The sequence below is a fragment of the Ursus maritimus genome (genome assembly GCF_017311325.1).
Source record: "Ursus maritimus isolate PB19 chromosome X unlocalized genomic scaffold, ASM1731132v1 scaffold_X1, whole genome shotgun sequence".
NCBI classification, from domain to species: domain Eukaryota; kingdom Metazoa; phylum Chordata; class Mammalia; order Carnivora; family Ursidae; genus Ursus; species Ursus maritimus.
In genome coordinates this window covers 92,585,941-92,603,100 of record NW_024423319.1, presented here as the reverse complement: position 1 = coordinate 92,603,100, position 17,160 = coordinate 92,585,941, and the positions used below count along the sequence as shown (strand labels likewise).

The 17,160-nt window shown below is 41.0% G+C and overlaps 1 protein-coding gene across 1 annotated transcript in view; it reads left to right on the top strand.

The window, feature by feature from the left end:
* The window catches only part of LANCL3 (LanC like 3), a 98,286-nt gene that overhangs the window by 1,707 nt on the left and 79,419 nt on the right, over nucleotides 1-17,160 (top strand). The gene's annotated exons all lie outside the window — the stretch shown is intronic.

Below are 17,160 nucleotides of genomic sequence, written 5' to 3'. Positions count from 1 at the left end.
CCCCCCCCCCCCCCGCCTCGGTCTGTAACCCAGAATTACTGCCCAGCTGCGGGTCTGATGTGCTGACTGTGGTTGCTTACCATTCAGTTCATCTCAGGGCTCTTTGAAAATGCGTGTCTGATGGGGTGTCCTCTTGTAAATGCATAAATGGAGACAAGCTTACCCCATTGTAATCGAATGTACATTTTTCATTCTTAAACGCGTAGTTAGGATTGTCAAGACAACAGCGTACTTAACAAGGCAGGTTTTCTTAATGAATAGCTTTCCAATGGCTCCTTGAAGTGAATTGGGTTTCACAGCTACATATGGGTTTGGGTTGTTGTTTTCTAGATTCACTTTGAATACCGCATGTGACTTTTAGAAGAGAATGTGCCAGTTCCTGTAGAGTAGGGGAAAAAAAATCCTCCAAAGGATCATAGTAACTAGAACTGAAAGAGAGGCATTTTCATTCATAACCCAGTGGAGCCAAATATTGTTCTAGGGAGGAAGTGACACATTCAACATGACTTTATTTGGGTGAAAGAGGCGTTTGAAGAAAAATTAAAGGTACACAGTATTTTTAAAGTGTAATTAACTTAGATAACTTCTAAGATACCAGACGCAGACTTGATTTTTTTTATTTATAGCAGGTGAGGTTGATCCAAGTGAGAAAAAAATAAAGACTATGCACTGTGCTAGCAGGGTAGCAAAGATCTGTGTGACAAAGTTGTCTGGAAATAGTTCACTCTGCTTCTGAGTCACTGTTATCTTCTAGCAGTTCCCCAAGGGCCCTTCCAGTTGTATAAAACCTTTTCGAAGGCCACAGGGCTATTTACATATCATTTGCATTACATTTGCATCTGCTGCTCAGACCTTGCAGTCTGGTGGTACACAATTTTTAAATTGGGGGTTTGTTTGTTTTTGTTTTTGCTGCTTTCCCTTTTTGTGTCTTGGGGCCTTCTCTCCAGAATGGAGTGGCAAAGAGTGGGAGACCCATCAGGTCATACAGGTGGAAATAGATCTCAAGGACTCGCCCCAAAACTGGTGGCCCAGGGCCAGTCTGCAGCGCTGATCCAAAAAGACATTAAGACCTTTCTGCTGCCTTCCTGCCAAACCAAATCTGTCTTTTTATACGAATCAATTTGAGGTGCTTTGGCCCCTACTCCCAGGAGACAGAGCAAGCTCTGAGGGTTAACTACCCCCCCAACCACCACCAAAACCAGCTCTTAACCTGAGCAAAAAGCTAGTCTCAGTGCCAGCCTCAGCTGCAGTAATCTTGAGAAATTCAGGCTTGAGAAGTGCAGGGCAGGGGCTAAGCACGCCTGGCTGGCAGCCCTTATGAGGGGAAAATACATCTGCGCCATCCCCACTCCCGAATCCTAGCCAGCATATGGCTTTGCCCTCGGTAGATGATCCATAAACATTGATTAAATTGAGTTGCCAACTTCTGTCATTTCTCTATAAATAATCTGTTATTATGTCCTGGGTTTCTTTCCTTCCAATGTCATTTATATACACTTTCCTCTGGCATTTCCCTCAGTTATCACCCTAGTCTAGATCCTCCCCACACTACTTGGCACAGCTTTGGCACCTAATAAATAGCTGAATGAATGAATCCCCATTTACTGGGATTAGTGCAAAATACTCAGCTGGATTCTCTCAAGCCATTACACTCACCTTTTAGAAACCAATCTTAAAAGCACTTCATTATGCCTTTTCCCCACTCAGCATCCTGCAGTGGCTCCCTATTACTTTTTCTCCAATGACTTCTCATCTTTCTCAGAGCTCTGATCCTTAAAATGGCTGACAAAGTCCCACATGATTTGGCCCCCTGCATACCTAGTCCACTTTTGCTCACTTTGCTTCAACCACACTGGCCTTCTTGCTGTTTCAGGCATTTATTGTCTCGGAGTATTTGTACTCGCTGTTCCCTTTGCTTGGAATACTCTTCCCCTAGCTATTTTTATAGCTAGCTCTTCGACCTTGTATAGGTCGCTACCTCATCAGTGAAGCCTTCCCTGTTCACCCTCTATGAAACTGCATCCTTGTCCCCTGACTTGATGTCCTTTACGTGTTTCATTTTACTTGTTTATGTCTTTTCCAGTTAGAAGGTAAGCTCCATATGTGTAGAGAGTTTTATTTTATTGCTATATTCCCGTCATTAAGATGGTACCTGGGACATATTCAGGTTCTCACCTTTTCTTTTGGGATTATTGCAAATATTGTTTATGGCTTGCTTTGCCACTCATTTTGAATGGTGACCTCTTGATCAATATTTTCCTTTATGGTGGTGCTTTTGATGTCCTACTGGTAGGAATATGTCCTCTTGGTATTAAACCTTTCCTACCACCAAGGTCTCAGTAAATATGTGTTGCCTGAATAAGTGAATACCCATTTCTTGGAAATTTTGCCTCAGATCAAGCTTAACCTTTAGACTGATGCTTGTTAAATTTGCATGTTCATGGGAATCACCTGCAGATCTTGTCAATGGAATACTCAGCAGGCCTGGCATTGGGCCTGAGATTCTGCATTTCTAACAAGTTCCCAGGTGAGGCTGCTGGTCCAGGGACCACGCTTTGAAGGAGGAAGGCAATGCAGTGCTGCATAGGTTTTGGCATACCAGTCATGTCTATTGAGATATGCTAGGAGACACCATTCTCTGAAGCTTGATATAATTTTTTATAAGGTTGTAGTTGAGAATACTGATTATCCTATCATGCTTTCATTATAAGGACCCACAAGGGGAATTTCTCTCAGTACGTAGAGTACAGAAATAGTTGTGCTCTTCCTGGAAATTGATTGAATTTTTTAATCTTCAGAATATGTCACATAACTGACATGTTTCTCACTTGATGCAGGCTGCTAGAAAGCCTATGGCTAGAATTGCCCACATAAGCTGGTGTAAAGTGCCTTAAGTACTTCCATACACTAACGTTTAATTTGGGGTTTAAAATTTTTCTTCCTCAGTCTACCCTTTTTTGACTTCCTTCTATCCGATTTTATTGTTTGTATTGATAAGATTCAGAGATGAGAAAAACCGTGTGTCGATGGATGTAGAGAGAGAGCGACAGGAAGAGTCACTCTAACCAGGTAATATATTTTTGTTCAATTTGGCTCTCCTGGAAATACTCAAGGGAAGTAGCTTTGATGGTTAAGCAGATATCCTTGAGCAATGGGGCACTGAAGTCCTATGAAATCACACCATAAGAACTTATATTGGGTCCATTCTGCTTTCCAGATTGGTGAAAATGTAGCCGGGAAAAGAAAGTTAGAAAGAAACGATGGAGGGATAAAGGGGAGGCCTAGGGACCACAATTAAAATAATAACTTTGCCACTGGGTGACCTTGGACAAGTAATTTAACATCTCTGAGCCTCAATTTCCTCACTTGTAAAATGGATGAATGATAGCTTCCTTTTCACTTAATTCTGTCATTTATTCCTTAATTCCATGAATGTCAGGTTTTTGCATGTGCCAGGCGCCTTGCTAGATGCCAGGAGTTAGTGGTGAACAAAAATCAATGTAATTATGTTGTGGCAAGTGCTCTGAAGGAAGTAAACAGGAAATACCTGGGGGCAGGACAGGAGAGGGGAGGGGTGCTGCTTGGCAGACCGTAGCCAGGAAGACTTCTCGGTGGAGTTGATGGCCTGGCTCATCACTGAAACCCACGCACAAGAGCAGGCATTCCAGGCAGAGGAGACAACAAGGATGAAGCCCCCCAGGTGGGAATCTGCTTGGAGATTTCAAAGAAATGGAAGGCTGCCAGCATAATGGGAGCAGAGTGAGCTAGGACTAGAGGGATGGGAGAGCCCTCCCCCCACCCCACGAGGAAGGAGCCGGGAGCCGGCTCAAACCCGATTCTGCAGGGCCAGGTCAGTCCGGAGTTGGGACTTGTTTCAGGTTTAAATGGTCATGTCTTCGTATTACTTACCTTTAAAAAAGATCACCCTAGTTTTCTGCATGGACAGTGGATTGAGCAGTCACAAGGGGGGCTAGTTTCAGGGTGTCTAAACCCCTTTTGTGCCAAGGACTCCTTTGTAAATCTGGCGAGGCCATCAGTACCTCTTTGAATAGCATTTTTAGGTGCATAAAATCAAACACTTAGGATTACAAAGGAAGCCAGTTTATCAACATTCAGTTACCAAAACGTTTAAAAAATTGTAATGCAGTAGCATTTGTGTTTATTAACACATTAAATAACAAGATTTTGCAGCAAGCCTAAGGATTATGATACCTTTGAAAGAGTGATGAGGGTCAATGATATTTCAAGCTCTCTTCAACAACTGCGGTGTGATATGAATATAGCTGTGATTTCTATAGGTGGCAAAGTCACAAGTACTTGGGTGGTTTGTGGTGTGCATTTGTAATGAAAGGAGATGCTAAGTTGTTTAAATGAGATTTGAGGAAATACAGATGTGATTTTACTTCCCCAGCCAAAGGGGGCTGGTCTGGAGGTTGCTGTGGTGACTCACTTTAGATAAAGTGCCTAGTATAGTGCTTGGCACAGAATAGCTGCTTAATGGAATCAGTGTTGTTCCCTTTTGGGTCTACTAACTGAAAATCAAAAGTGATTCTGAACATCATATAGAAAATCATCCCGAATACAAGGAATCTATCTTCCTGCCATAATTATAATTTTATATATATATATATATATACACACACACACACACACACACACATACATACATGTAATTATCTATGACTAGATTGTTAATTGGGTCCTTGGCTCATTCCTAAGGCAGGTGGTTTGCAGCTGTGTAAGCGGGGATGCTTTTAGCTGCAAATAATAGAATGTCCAGTAAAAAATGATCTGAATAATGGGAACATTTATAACCTCACTTTCTAAGGGGTGTAGAGCTAAGCCATTACAGATTGGTCTGGCAGCTCGAGAAAGTCATCAGAACCCAAGCCCTTTCCAACCTTCCTCTCTGCAGTTCTCAGTGTAAGAGTGTCCCACTCTCCAGGGTTGCAAGATAGTTACTGTCATTCCAAGCATTGTGTTCCCATTCAACTGAAGTAGAAAGGAAGGGTCTGAGGCTTTTTTCTTGCAATTAAAAAAAAAATCGTATAAAACATTTTATACTTGAAGAATTTCCCTTCTGCCTCATTGTCTAGCACTTAGTCACTGGCCACTTCTGGTTTCAGGGGAGGCTGGGAAAACTAATGTCCTTCATTTTTAACCTGGATCATTGAATGATGGTTCTGACAAGAAAGAGAAGAAGGAAGCAGCTGTTGAGTGGATACCAAATGTCTGCCTCCTGACGCCCCTTGGCAAGGTCTGTCTTATGACCTCCCACTTCCTTGGCCGTTGTGAATAATGTCATGAACATGGGGATGCATACATCTCTTTGAGATCCTGTTTTCATTTCCTTTGGATAAATACCCAGAAGTAGAATTGCTGGGTCATAGGGTAGTTCTATTTTTAGTTTTTTGAGGACCCTCCAGACTATCAATTTACATTCTCACCAACAATGCACAAGGGTTTCCTTTTCTCCACATCCTCACCAACACTTGTTATTTGTGTTTCTGATGATAGCCCTTCTAACAGGAGTGAGGTGAGATCCCGTAGTGGTTTTGATCTGCATTTCCCTGGTGGTTAATGATATTGAGCACGTACCCGTTGCATGTACCCGTTGGCCATGGGTATGTCTTCTTTGGAAAAATGTCTGTACAGTTCCTCTGCCCATCTTTAAATCAAGTTGTTTTGCTATTGAGTTGTATGGAGTTGTTTATATATTTTGGATATTAACCTCTTATTCAAAATACAGTTTGCAGATATTTTCTTCTATTCCATAGGTTGCCTTTTCATTTTGTTTATGGTTTCCTTTGCTGTGCAGAAGCTTTTTCATTTGGTAAGTCCTATTTACTGATTTCTGCTTTTGGGGCTTGTGCTTTTGGTGTCCTATCCAGAAAATCATTGCTAAGACCAATGTCAAGGAGCATTTTCTTTGTTTTCTTCATGTTTCACAGTTTCAGGTCTTACGTTTAAGTCTTTAATCCATTTTGAGTTAATTTTTGTGAGTGGTGCAAGATAGGAGTTCAGTTTCATTTTTCTGCCTGTGGTTATTCAGTTTTTTCAGCACCATTTATTGAAGAAACTATCTTTTCCCCATTGAGTAGTCTTGGCTCCCATGTCAGATATTAGTTGACCATATATGTGTGGATTTATTTCTGGGCTCCTGATTTGCTTTCATTGGTCTATATGTCTATTTTTATGCCAGTACCATACTGTTTTTATTAATATAGCTTTCTAATATAGTTCAAAATCAAGGGTGATGCCTCGAACTGTGGCGTTCTTCCCTAGGATTTCTTTGGCTAGTCAGGGTCTTTTGTGGTTTCATGTCTTTTAGAATTTTTTCTAGTACTATGTTGACTAGGCGTGGTGAGTGTGAGCACCCTTGTGTCTTGTTCCTGATCTTAGAGGAAAGTGTTCAACCTTTTATCATTGAGTATGATGTTAGCTGTGGGCTTCTCTTATATGGCCGTGATCATGTTGAGGTATGTTCTTTCTATACCCAATTTGCTGAGAGTTTTTATCATAATTGGGTGTTGAATTTTGTCAAATGCTTTTTCTGCATGTCTTGAGATTATCATATGATTTTTTGATCTTTCCTTCTATTTATGTGCTGTATCACATTTATTAGTGTATGTTGAACCCTTCTTGCATCATGGGGATGAATCCCATCTGGTCATGTTGTATGATCCTTTAATGTGTTTTGAATTTGGTTTGCTAGTATTTTGTTGCAAATGTTTGCATCTTTATTCATTAGGGGTATTGGCCTGTAGTGCCTTTATCTGGCTTTGGTGTCAGGGTAATGCTGGCCTCATAAAATGAGTTGGAAGTGTCCCCTCCTTTTCAGTTTTTTGGAAGAATTTGGGAAGGATTGACATTCTTTTTTAATTGCTTGGTAGACTTCTTCAGCACCAGTTTGTCCTGGTCTGGTTTTCATGGGAGGTTTTTGATTACTGATTCATCTCCTTACTCCTTATTGGTCTGTTTAGATTTTCTACTTCATTTTAAAGATTTTATTTATTTATTTGACAAAGCACAAGTAGGGGGAGCAGCAGGCAGAGGGAGAGGGGGAACCAGACTCCCCGCTGAGCAGGGAGCCCGCTGCGGGGCTCTATCCCAGGACCCTGGGATCATGACCTGAGCCACGCAGACACCCCAATTTTCTATTTCTTCATGATTCAGTCTTGGTAGATTGTGTGTTTCTATGAATTCATCCATTTCTTCTCGATTGTCCGATTTGTTGGTGTATAGTTGTTCACAGTAGTCTCTTTGCATTTGGGTGGTGTCACTTACAGTGTCTCTTCTGATTTTCAGTCTTCTCTGTTTTCTTAGTCTAGCTATAGGTTTGTCAGCTTTGTTCATCTTTTCAAAGAACCAGTTCTTAGTTGATCTTTTCTGTTGTATTCCTGGTCTGTATTTTGTTTCTGCTGTAATGTTTTTTACTTCCTTCCTTCTGCTAACTTGGGGCTTAATTTTTTTTCCTTTTTCTAGTTCCTGGAGGTATAATGTTAGGTTGTTTGAGATCTTTTTCCCCCCTGTTTTTTCTTAAAAATTATTACTGTCTTCATACTCACAAGGTAAAGCCAAACAGTAAGAAGATACAGAAAGATACATAACAAAATGTCTTCGTCAAACATATCATTGTTAATGATTTATCTTTTTTAGAAATATTCTATGTAAACTACATATATCTTTATTCATCTACAGAAATCATATATATTCTATAGTTTTCTTGCACATGACTGCATAGAGAGAGGTCTCTTTCTTTGTACTGGTTTGATTTAATGGCTGTAGCACAATTTAACCATTATTGATGTATATTAAATTGATTCAAGTTTTTTTTCTTTTTTTGCTGCCAAAACCAATGCTGTAAAGAATACACTTATACATATAACATGCATATATACAATATTTACATGTCATGTGTACAGACATACATGTCTTTTTATATATATATTTATGTGTCTTTGCCTTCTGTTGCAAGTACATATATATGTAGGATAAATTATTTGTTTTTTAAGCTTTTATTTATTTGCCAGAGAGAGCACTCGAGCGCAAGCAGGGGGAGTGGCATGCAGAGGGAGAAGCAGGCTTCCCGCTGAGCAAGGAGCCCAATGTGGGACTCTGGGATCATGACCTGAGCCGAAGGCAGACGCTTAACCAACTGGGACACCCAGGCGCCCCTAGATAAATTTTTTAAAACACAGCTGCTCATTCAAAGTTTACAGATAGTTTTTATTTGATAGAGATTACCAAAACTGCTTTCCAGAAAGATTTCATCAATTTCCTTTTCCTCCTTGAGTGTTGGGGAGTATTGGCGTTTCTACATTATTTTCAGTGCTGGGTTTATCAGACTTTTTAGTAGATGACAAACTGATACGTAGAAAATGAGGATGGAGGTTTCTAGTGTAGAAAATGAGTCCCGCTATTGTTCCCCTCAGCACTCACCAAACAGAATGCATAGGCAGGGTTTCACTCAGTCTGGATTTGAGTGGTCTCTGTAAGCAGCCGTGTGCTATGCACTGCGTATGAAAACCCCTCAAGTCTGGCTTGAAATGACAGCAGGTTGCGGAATGTGGGTTTTTGTAGGCTGAGTCCAGTTCCTAGTTGCCTGATTATCAACCCACAAGCAAGTGGGGCACATCTATGGGCTTACAGCTTAGATCCTCTGTTACTCTTGAGCCAGAACCCTGTGATTGCTAAAAGGATGTAAGGACTAACAGTGATCTATCACTTACCGTGCGCACTGTTGATAAGCACTTTACATATTCTATGTCATTTAATACTACCAGCAGCCTGATGACTTCAGCACCATTTACTGTCCCCATCACACCCAGTGAGGGACCTGAGGCGCAGCGAAGTTGGGGAACTTGCTCCGGGTTACACAGCTAGTCAGTGGCAGAAATGGGGTTCCGCCCCCTGCAGGCTGGTTGTCAAATCTGTGCTTTCACTTAGTGCTCCTCACACGTCAGTGTGCACACAGATCTCCTGGGGATCTTGTTAAAAATCAAGTTTTGATTCAGCAGGTCTAGGGTAAGGCCCCAGTTCCCACAGCCCTAGCAAGGTCCCAGGTGATGTTGCTGCTGTTGCTGCTGGTTCACTGAGCGGACTTGAGTATCAAAAGCTCTAACTGACTATTTTTCTTCCAATTCTATGGGATTGCCTATCAACAGATTTGATGGATTCCCCCAAAACTTCATGATTTTCAGTGTTCTTTGTGTGGAAAATGCTTTCTTCCATAAATGCCAGAGTATTAGCTCTTCAGTTTGTAGTTAATGCTGAAGGAAAGATTCACTGCCTGGCACATCTCCTTGCAGGTTTAAGAACTCTGTTACCAATCTGAATGAATGCATGGATTCTTTTTTTTTTCCCCTGATAAATATAATTTTGCACTATATATATAAGGTTTTTAAGAATTTCTTTAAAGGGCCCAAATAGACCAAGTTACAACAGTTTTAAATTAGTTCATAATAATAGAAGAGACACTTTATTACATTTCCAGATCAGATAGGAAACATGATCTTGATGCTCATATAATGACTCCCATTTTAGAATCGTTAATTAAATTTACCTGTGTGACATAAAGTAGTGCTGCCCCCATTCTTAAATGGAAAATGCTTAGACTTTTTCCTTTTTATTTTTTGTGATACAATGATTTAACAAACATACTCAGTAATGCAGGTTTCCTTAGAATTTATTTATACCTTTTCATCTATTAAATACGTTCCACTAAAACCTAAGCTTATTGTTTGCATTGTAATTATTTGGTGAGAACATGGTTTGTAATTTTCTTATTACTGAATAAATTGGGGGGAAATGTGTGTAGTAAAATTCTTTTAAATGGATTGAATTGTTGTGCCAATAACTTAACCTCCCAGTGTTCTATAAGAGGTTGTTTTAATGGAATTTCACTCTATTTATTGACCTCTGAATGTGAAAATGATAGATTGTATTAATTTTTTATTAACTTGGCTGTTTCGTTTTTGCCGGTTAATTTAATGAGTGATGTTTGTCATGTGACTGGCCCCTACAAACGCACAGATTTCCTCCGTGTGGCAGGGACGTCCTTTAATATCCCCACCTGGTGATGGTCTCCTGGTAAACTGGCCGACAATCCATGGTACGGTCAAGTAAGTGTTTTTCTTCATGATTGACTTTCACTGATTGATCTCTGACCTATCCTCATTAATTAAGTACAATGCCTTGGATGTTTGGTTTGTCCCAAAGAAAAACATGTCGTTTTCATGCATTATTTATATATTAGCACTACTTATCTTTGCCTAATTATTTTCTTTATGGATTGAGTTACTAGGGAAACCCACCAAGTTAATAGACTCATTACTCTTGTGATGCTAGCCACTTGGACAAATTAAATTTTCAAGAAGTCATTTGATCCATCTTTTCGCAAGCTGAACAAGGAAGTATTTTGTTTAAGATCAGGTTTCCTTTTCTGAATAGCTTTACCCATTCAACAACCCAGACAAACGAATGACTTTGACACGTTGAAGTGTGAGTGTTGCTACCTGGCCCATAAAGAAGCTGTTTCTCAGATGAGAGGCAGTCTTACAGACGTGATGGGTGAGAACATCATCTAAATTAGAGGTGGCAAAACAAATGTTGGTCATAGCACTATGTGCAGTTAGCTGTCACTGTGCCCATCTGCTGGCTCCATTGCTTTGCATGGAATGGATTTCCGGTGCTCAGTGGTGTGTTGAAATCTGGTGTCCATGGCAACCAAAACATCACCAATCTCAAAGCACACACTGTGGGGACTGGCTGAATCTCCACTTATACAATGACTTTAGGAGGGAGCCATGTTCCTAACAGACTTTACAAGCTATCTCAGGCTGAAGAGATCTAGTGCTCAACCAGAAAGGAAGTATTATCCTCCTGCACATTTCAATAACATAATCTTACTATTTGAAATGTTCTTTCCTTGTGAGGCAAAGAGAATTGCATGTGCATCACAAATTGCAACTGTTGAAATAGGTTGGACTCTGAATGAAGGCATTAAAACATTGTGTTTAAGAGCAGAACTTCCTGGGGCGCCTGGGTGGCACAGTCGTTAAGCGTCTGCCTTCGGCTCAGGGCGTGATCCCAGCGTTCTGGGATCGAGCCCCACATCAGGCTCCTCCACTAGGAGCCTGCTTCTTCCTCTCCCACTCCCCCTGCTTGTGTTCCCTCTCTCGCTGGCTGTCTCTCTCTGTCAAATAAATAAATAAATAAAATCTTTAAAAAAAATAAGAGCAGAACTTCAGAGTCCGGTAGCTTTGGGATCAGATCCTGGCTCCACCACGATCGTCAGTTGACCTCACCCAAGTTTCTTATTATCTTTGAGGCTGAATTTTTTCATGTGCGAAATGCAGTGCGAGCAGCACTCACCTTGTAGGCGTGTTGAGAAGATCCACTGAGAATGGGCATGTGATGTGCTTAGCAGAGGGTCTGTTAGGCACAGAGTGAGCCATTCTTAGTATTTTAAGTATGATTATCGTCAATGTGAAGCGAGACTCTGTTGGCTGAATAATATAGGTACGCTTCTTGGACATTCGGCCAGTCTGTCTGATGTTCGCTGTAGTGGCGTTCAGAGCTGCTCTGCCCCTGATCTCAGCAGCAGAGCTTTGAGATCTTCACACAGAGGCCATTAAGGCCTGGAGGGAACCAGCCTCTGCTCTGCCACACAGGAGATGAAGCCGAGCCGCTCAGAGAGAATGTGTGTCAAAGTAAACTGAGTGGCCGGTCATCACCCCCGAAACACGGACCTAGGCGTGCTGCCCCCTGCACTTTGCTTTCTCTGCGAAAAGGGCTGTTCTTTTCTCTTTTGAAGATTTCAGACCCTTTGCGGTCTTATTCTAGGAATTGGCTTTTCCTGCGTCTCTGACTTGTGCTCCACAGAGTAAATCACCTAGTTGGCTTTCAGCGACTGGAAATTGCTATGCAAGTGATGGTGGAAAGCTTCTTGGTCTGTTGCCCCAGAATCCGAGATTGAGGAAACACTCTCCTGTTCTTAAGTTCTCGTCTCTGCCTCTAAAGATCATTTGCTTGCATGGCGCTAATTCAGAATTTGAGCCGAATTCCAATAGTTGTATCTCTGGTGAAGTGACAACATCAAATGAGTTCTCCTCAGCAAATGTTCCGGATCATGTATATTTGCTAGCTTGTTTCAGAAAAAGATTAATACAATTAAGGATTCTTTCAAGTGTTTCTTAAGCTTCTGGGCCCAGAAATTAAGTTTTCTTGCATTAATGCACTTTTCTATTTGCGTTTCAAGACTATGTGGTGTAGGCTCACTGTCAATTCTATAAACTTAAATCAACATTTTGCTCTTTAGTCCCTAGCTCCTGTTTATATTCATTTATATCATGATCTTAATATTTACATTGCTCTAATAATAAAAGTATAATTATGACCTCCTCCTATCTGGAATCATTGAGTGGCTATGTATATTCATTAGTTCTGCTTACAGTCTTCAGTATCCCACTAACTGGCTGTAGGTCTTGACCTTCATCTTTGTGGGGTCTGTTCTATTTGTCTCTGATCTGTGGTCTTAGGTCAGTATTTCTCACATGTGAGCACGCATTAGAATCCCTTAGAGGGCTTGTGATAACACAGATGGCTGGGCTCCATCGCCAGAGTTTCTGATTCTGTAGGTCTGGAGCGGGGCCTGAGACTTTGCACTATTAACAACTTCCAGATGCTGCTGCTCATTTGGAGGCGACATTTTTAGAGCCACTGCCTTAGACTATTCCCCTAACCTTGAGCAAGCATCTCAGAAATGGTGGGAACTAGGTGAAGGCACAGGGTGACAGTACCACAAACTTGTTATCACCACCAGACAATAACTAAAAGGACTGGACTTCCTGTATGACAGGCACTGTGATAAGCATATTATATGATCAATTATATGACCCAGAGGTTCAGTAACTTGCCTGTCATCACACAGCTGGTACAGTTGTTTAAGCCCCGTTTGTCTGACTATAGAACTGCTTCACCTCTAGGGCTTTAAGTCAGGTCAGACTTTTGCATGTTTTTCTACTAAAGTTTACACTGCTAAGAGGAGAGCGAATTGTACCCAAGACATTTGGAAGAATAGATGCTATGAAGCTGAAGGTGTTGCTGAAGTGTGATTTAGAATTGAATAAAAATGGCAGTACAGGAAGGTGGTCTACAATTGTCACAAATTTCCCGAAGCCTGGGCTTCCTGGAACACTAGAAATGTTCAGGAATGGGAGGTTCTCAAAACCCATGGTAATGTGGGGGCTTGAATCAGGTCTGAAAACAGAAGAACTAGTTGCAAGGTTGATAGAGTGATTAGACCTCTAGATCCGTTCCCAAACCCAAGCAACTGGATGATGGTCTTAGGCTGGTTCTCCAAAAGCCGACTCTGGGCTGTAGATTGATGTGGAAGTGCTACATTAAGAAAGTGCTTCTAAGGGGCGCCTGCGCGGCTCAGTCTGTTAAGGGACTGCCTTCGGCTCAGGTCATATCTCTGGGTCCTGGGATCGAGTACCACATCGGACTCCTTGCTTAGCAGGGAGTCTGCTTCTCTCTCTCTCTCTGCCCCTCCCCCCTGCTCGTTCTCTCTCTCTCTCTCTCTCTCTCTCTCTCTCTCTCTCTCTCATCTCTCTGTCTTTCAAATAAGTAAATATTTTTTTAAAAAGTGCTTCGAGGAGAAACCAGTATGGGAGGAGTGGGGGCAAGAACAAAGGGCAGGAAGCCAAGCAAAGGTGTGATTTAGGCTGAGTCCCAGCTCTGTCTCGTCCTGTAGAAGAGCTCTGGAGTGTAAGTTACAGCACAGGGTTTGTCCTGACTAGAGGCACACTCTTGGACCAGTAATTCACTACAGCTGGGGGTGCGGGCTATCATCTTCACAGGTATGTCCACTCTGTTAACATGTGTCCAATGTGCCTCTTGTAGCCTAAAAGCTGGACCCTGAAAGAAGGCTGCAGGCCAGGGTTTTTAGAAGCAAAACATACGGACACGGCTGGGGGGGAGGTGGAGTCACAGACTCAGTGGAAAGGATCTGAGGGGATCAGGTAGGAACACCCAGTTTCTATATGGGGGCCCTTCAGACCTTAGTAGAAGCCTTGATCATCACTTTCTTGACAGACTGAATTAGAGAGGTTCTGAGCTTTGAGGCCCAGGTCACAGTCAAGGGCAGAGATGAGGTACTTCGCTGAAAATAGCAACATTACATGCTGAATGGTGAAACACCCACCCTCACACCACACACCCCCTCCCCCGCATCATATTACATGCCTAGCCTCTCAACTCAGCCCCCAGAGCACTGGCAGACACACTCACCCACCAAGAGAGGGCAGGCTGAAGGAGGGTCTATGCTTGTCAAATAGATTCAACAAAAATAACCACAAATACATTTGTTGGTGTATCCCCTTCCAATGACAAAGCAGTTACACCTCCTTGTCACCCTACAGTCAATGCCACCAATTGGCTAGCACTCTTTTCCCACCCCGGGTTCCCAATGAGCTTTTTAGGTTGAGTCTCTTAAATAGGACCTGTCAGAAGACATTTGAAGAAAGCATCTGATGTGAGACAGTGATCACAACATAAAGGAAAGCCAAACGTGGAGTAAACAGTTAATATTGGGAGCAGAAGAAAACTTACTGAGTGCCCAAATCTATAATTAATATTGCCAGAGAGGAAAGCAATCACATGTATGAAATAAAGGCAGGATGTTATTGAAAGCAATATTCAGAGGACAGAAAAAGAACTCTTCGGAATTAAAAATATGGCAGAAGTAAAAATAATTCAGTAGAAGGATTAGAATACTAAATCGAGGAAATGTCACTGAAAGTTCAGCCAAAAGACAATGAGATTGATAAAAAGAGAAAAGACTAGAGGAAGTTCAACCTCTGTCTAGTAGTCAGTCCCAGTAAATATTTCAGGGGCCTGCCAACATGGTGGATGGAAAAAGAATAAAGAGATTATAAAGGCTTCCAAGGAGAAAAGTAAAACTGGTTCCATAAAAGGATTAACATTGGGCTTTGAATAGCAATTTAGGAAGCTACAAGACAATGGAGCAAGGCCTCCAAAATTAACAGAGAAAATTACTTATCAACCAGAATTCTATAGCAACCAAAATGATCAAGTGTGAGAGTAGGAAAAAAAATAACCTTGCAAGGTCTCAAAAAAAAAAAAAAGACATTTTTTTCTTTCAAAAGCAAACATTCTTGTTTCTTTCAAAAGCATAAGACAGAAATAATCCAGCCTCGCAGGACATGTGTTAAAAGAACTGAGAGGCCAGAGGTTCTAAGTAAACCAGCCACCATCTGGAACACTTCAACAACTTTATAACTGATAAAAAAATTTATATATATATATATACATATATATATAATTTCCATCGTAAAGGGGGACTGAACCAAGAAATAGGAAAATATGGGAATCTCAAAATCTGGAGCCCCAGTGCAGGTGAAATGATAGGAAACTTCCAGAGTGATGGAAAAGACAGCCCCAAATGACAGCTGGGTATCCAGCCTTGAAGGCAGCCAGTGAAGCAGAGCTACAGCTGGGATGTTGCCAAGAGGGGGGGAAAAAAACCCAGAAAGCTTACCTGATGTTTTTGGATATACCTAGGGGAGTTTTGTAGGTCAGTTGGAAAGTTTGGGCGTGCATTTGTTACAGACAGATACAAAACCAAACAATATAAAAAGAAAAGGCAATTATTAACTCCGAGGTGGGATAAACTAGGAGGAAGGAAATGGTAATCATTGTACCTGGTTTTGCTGAGTATTGATTTAACCAAATATTGTTTTGGTAAAAGATGTGATACAACTAAGGTGTTTGAGAAAGGGAATGTATGTATGGAGAGATAATAGAGCTAAACCTTCATCTTCCATAACCTAAAATGGAAAAGCCAGGATATAGCTGTATAAGAAGAAATATGAAGATAAATGGCAAAAATACAAATGTTTTAAGTTTTTGCCTCAGAGGAACAGAATGTGGATGGAGAGAGGTTGGGGGCAGGAGGCCAATATTATTTCAAGGAGCTCTTCCTTTTTAAAGCTTTGCACGTGTTTTTTTTTTTTTTTTTGAGAAATATGAATACCAAGAAAATAACTTTTTTAAAATTAACCTTACTTGTGCTTTTTTAGCTGTGACTTCTCCATATTCTGTTCTATTCACATTTATGCTGTTCCTGCTCAGTGATTCAAAAACGTTCTGAGAGAACATTTATGGAATGTTACCTAGTAATGAAATAATGTGGTCATTTATAGGTAAAGTTTGTCAACAAATGTTTCCTCATCAAAGATGGTTTGCTGTATCCTTTATATACTTAGAAGTCATACTAAATTAGGAGGTAATGATATTTTATTAGTTTGAACGGTCGAATAGCTTTGTGTCAATTAAAATCTTGATATGGTTCAACTTCACGTGCCTTCCTTAATAAAGTGTTGAGGAAAGTGAGGATCAGAGCTACATTTAGGATTCTACCCCAGAAGGAGAGGAGAGAACCCAGTTAAAATAATTAAAAGTGAAAAGATGATTAGAACACAGTAAAGACCGGCCTAAGCATTTATGTAAAGCAGAGCAGGATTAACATTTTTTTCATGGCAGTGGCTCTAAAGATGCTCCAAGATCCTAAAATGCTTCCAAGTCATTGCAACCAATAGTAACTAATAATTATATAGAACATTAAGTCTGCTCAGTACTTTTCACATAAACTGTCCTATTGAATCTTCACAGTATCTCTTCGAGTTAGATATTATTACTACTTCCATTTTCAGAATAGAAAATAGAAAACGTTGCAGAGAGGTTAAGTAACTTTCCCAAGGATATTAGGGTTGATAAGTAGGATAAAGAGAACTTTTCCAAGCACGATACTTTTGATAGGAACTAACCAGTTGGAAAGAGACAAGAGATATAATTAGAGTTTACCTATGGGACGTACAGCTCCCAGTTGAGAAGGGACAGAATCTAGTCTAGGACTCATGTTTTTCTCCAAGGTCGTTATCTTTCTGCTGCCCTGGGCTGGTGGTACCATTAGTGTTAAACAAAATTCTGCATTCCCTAAATATAGCGATAAATGTTAACCAAATGGCAGATAATTGTTGCAGTTCATGGAGAGAACCCTTGAGGGAGCTGGTAGAGTCTCCAAATACATCCTGGGGATTCAGGACTGAATTAGTTGCTCACTCCCCCCCCCCC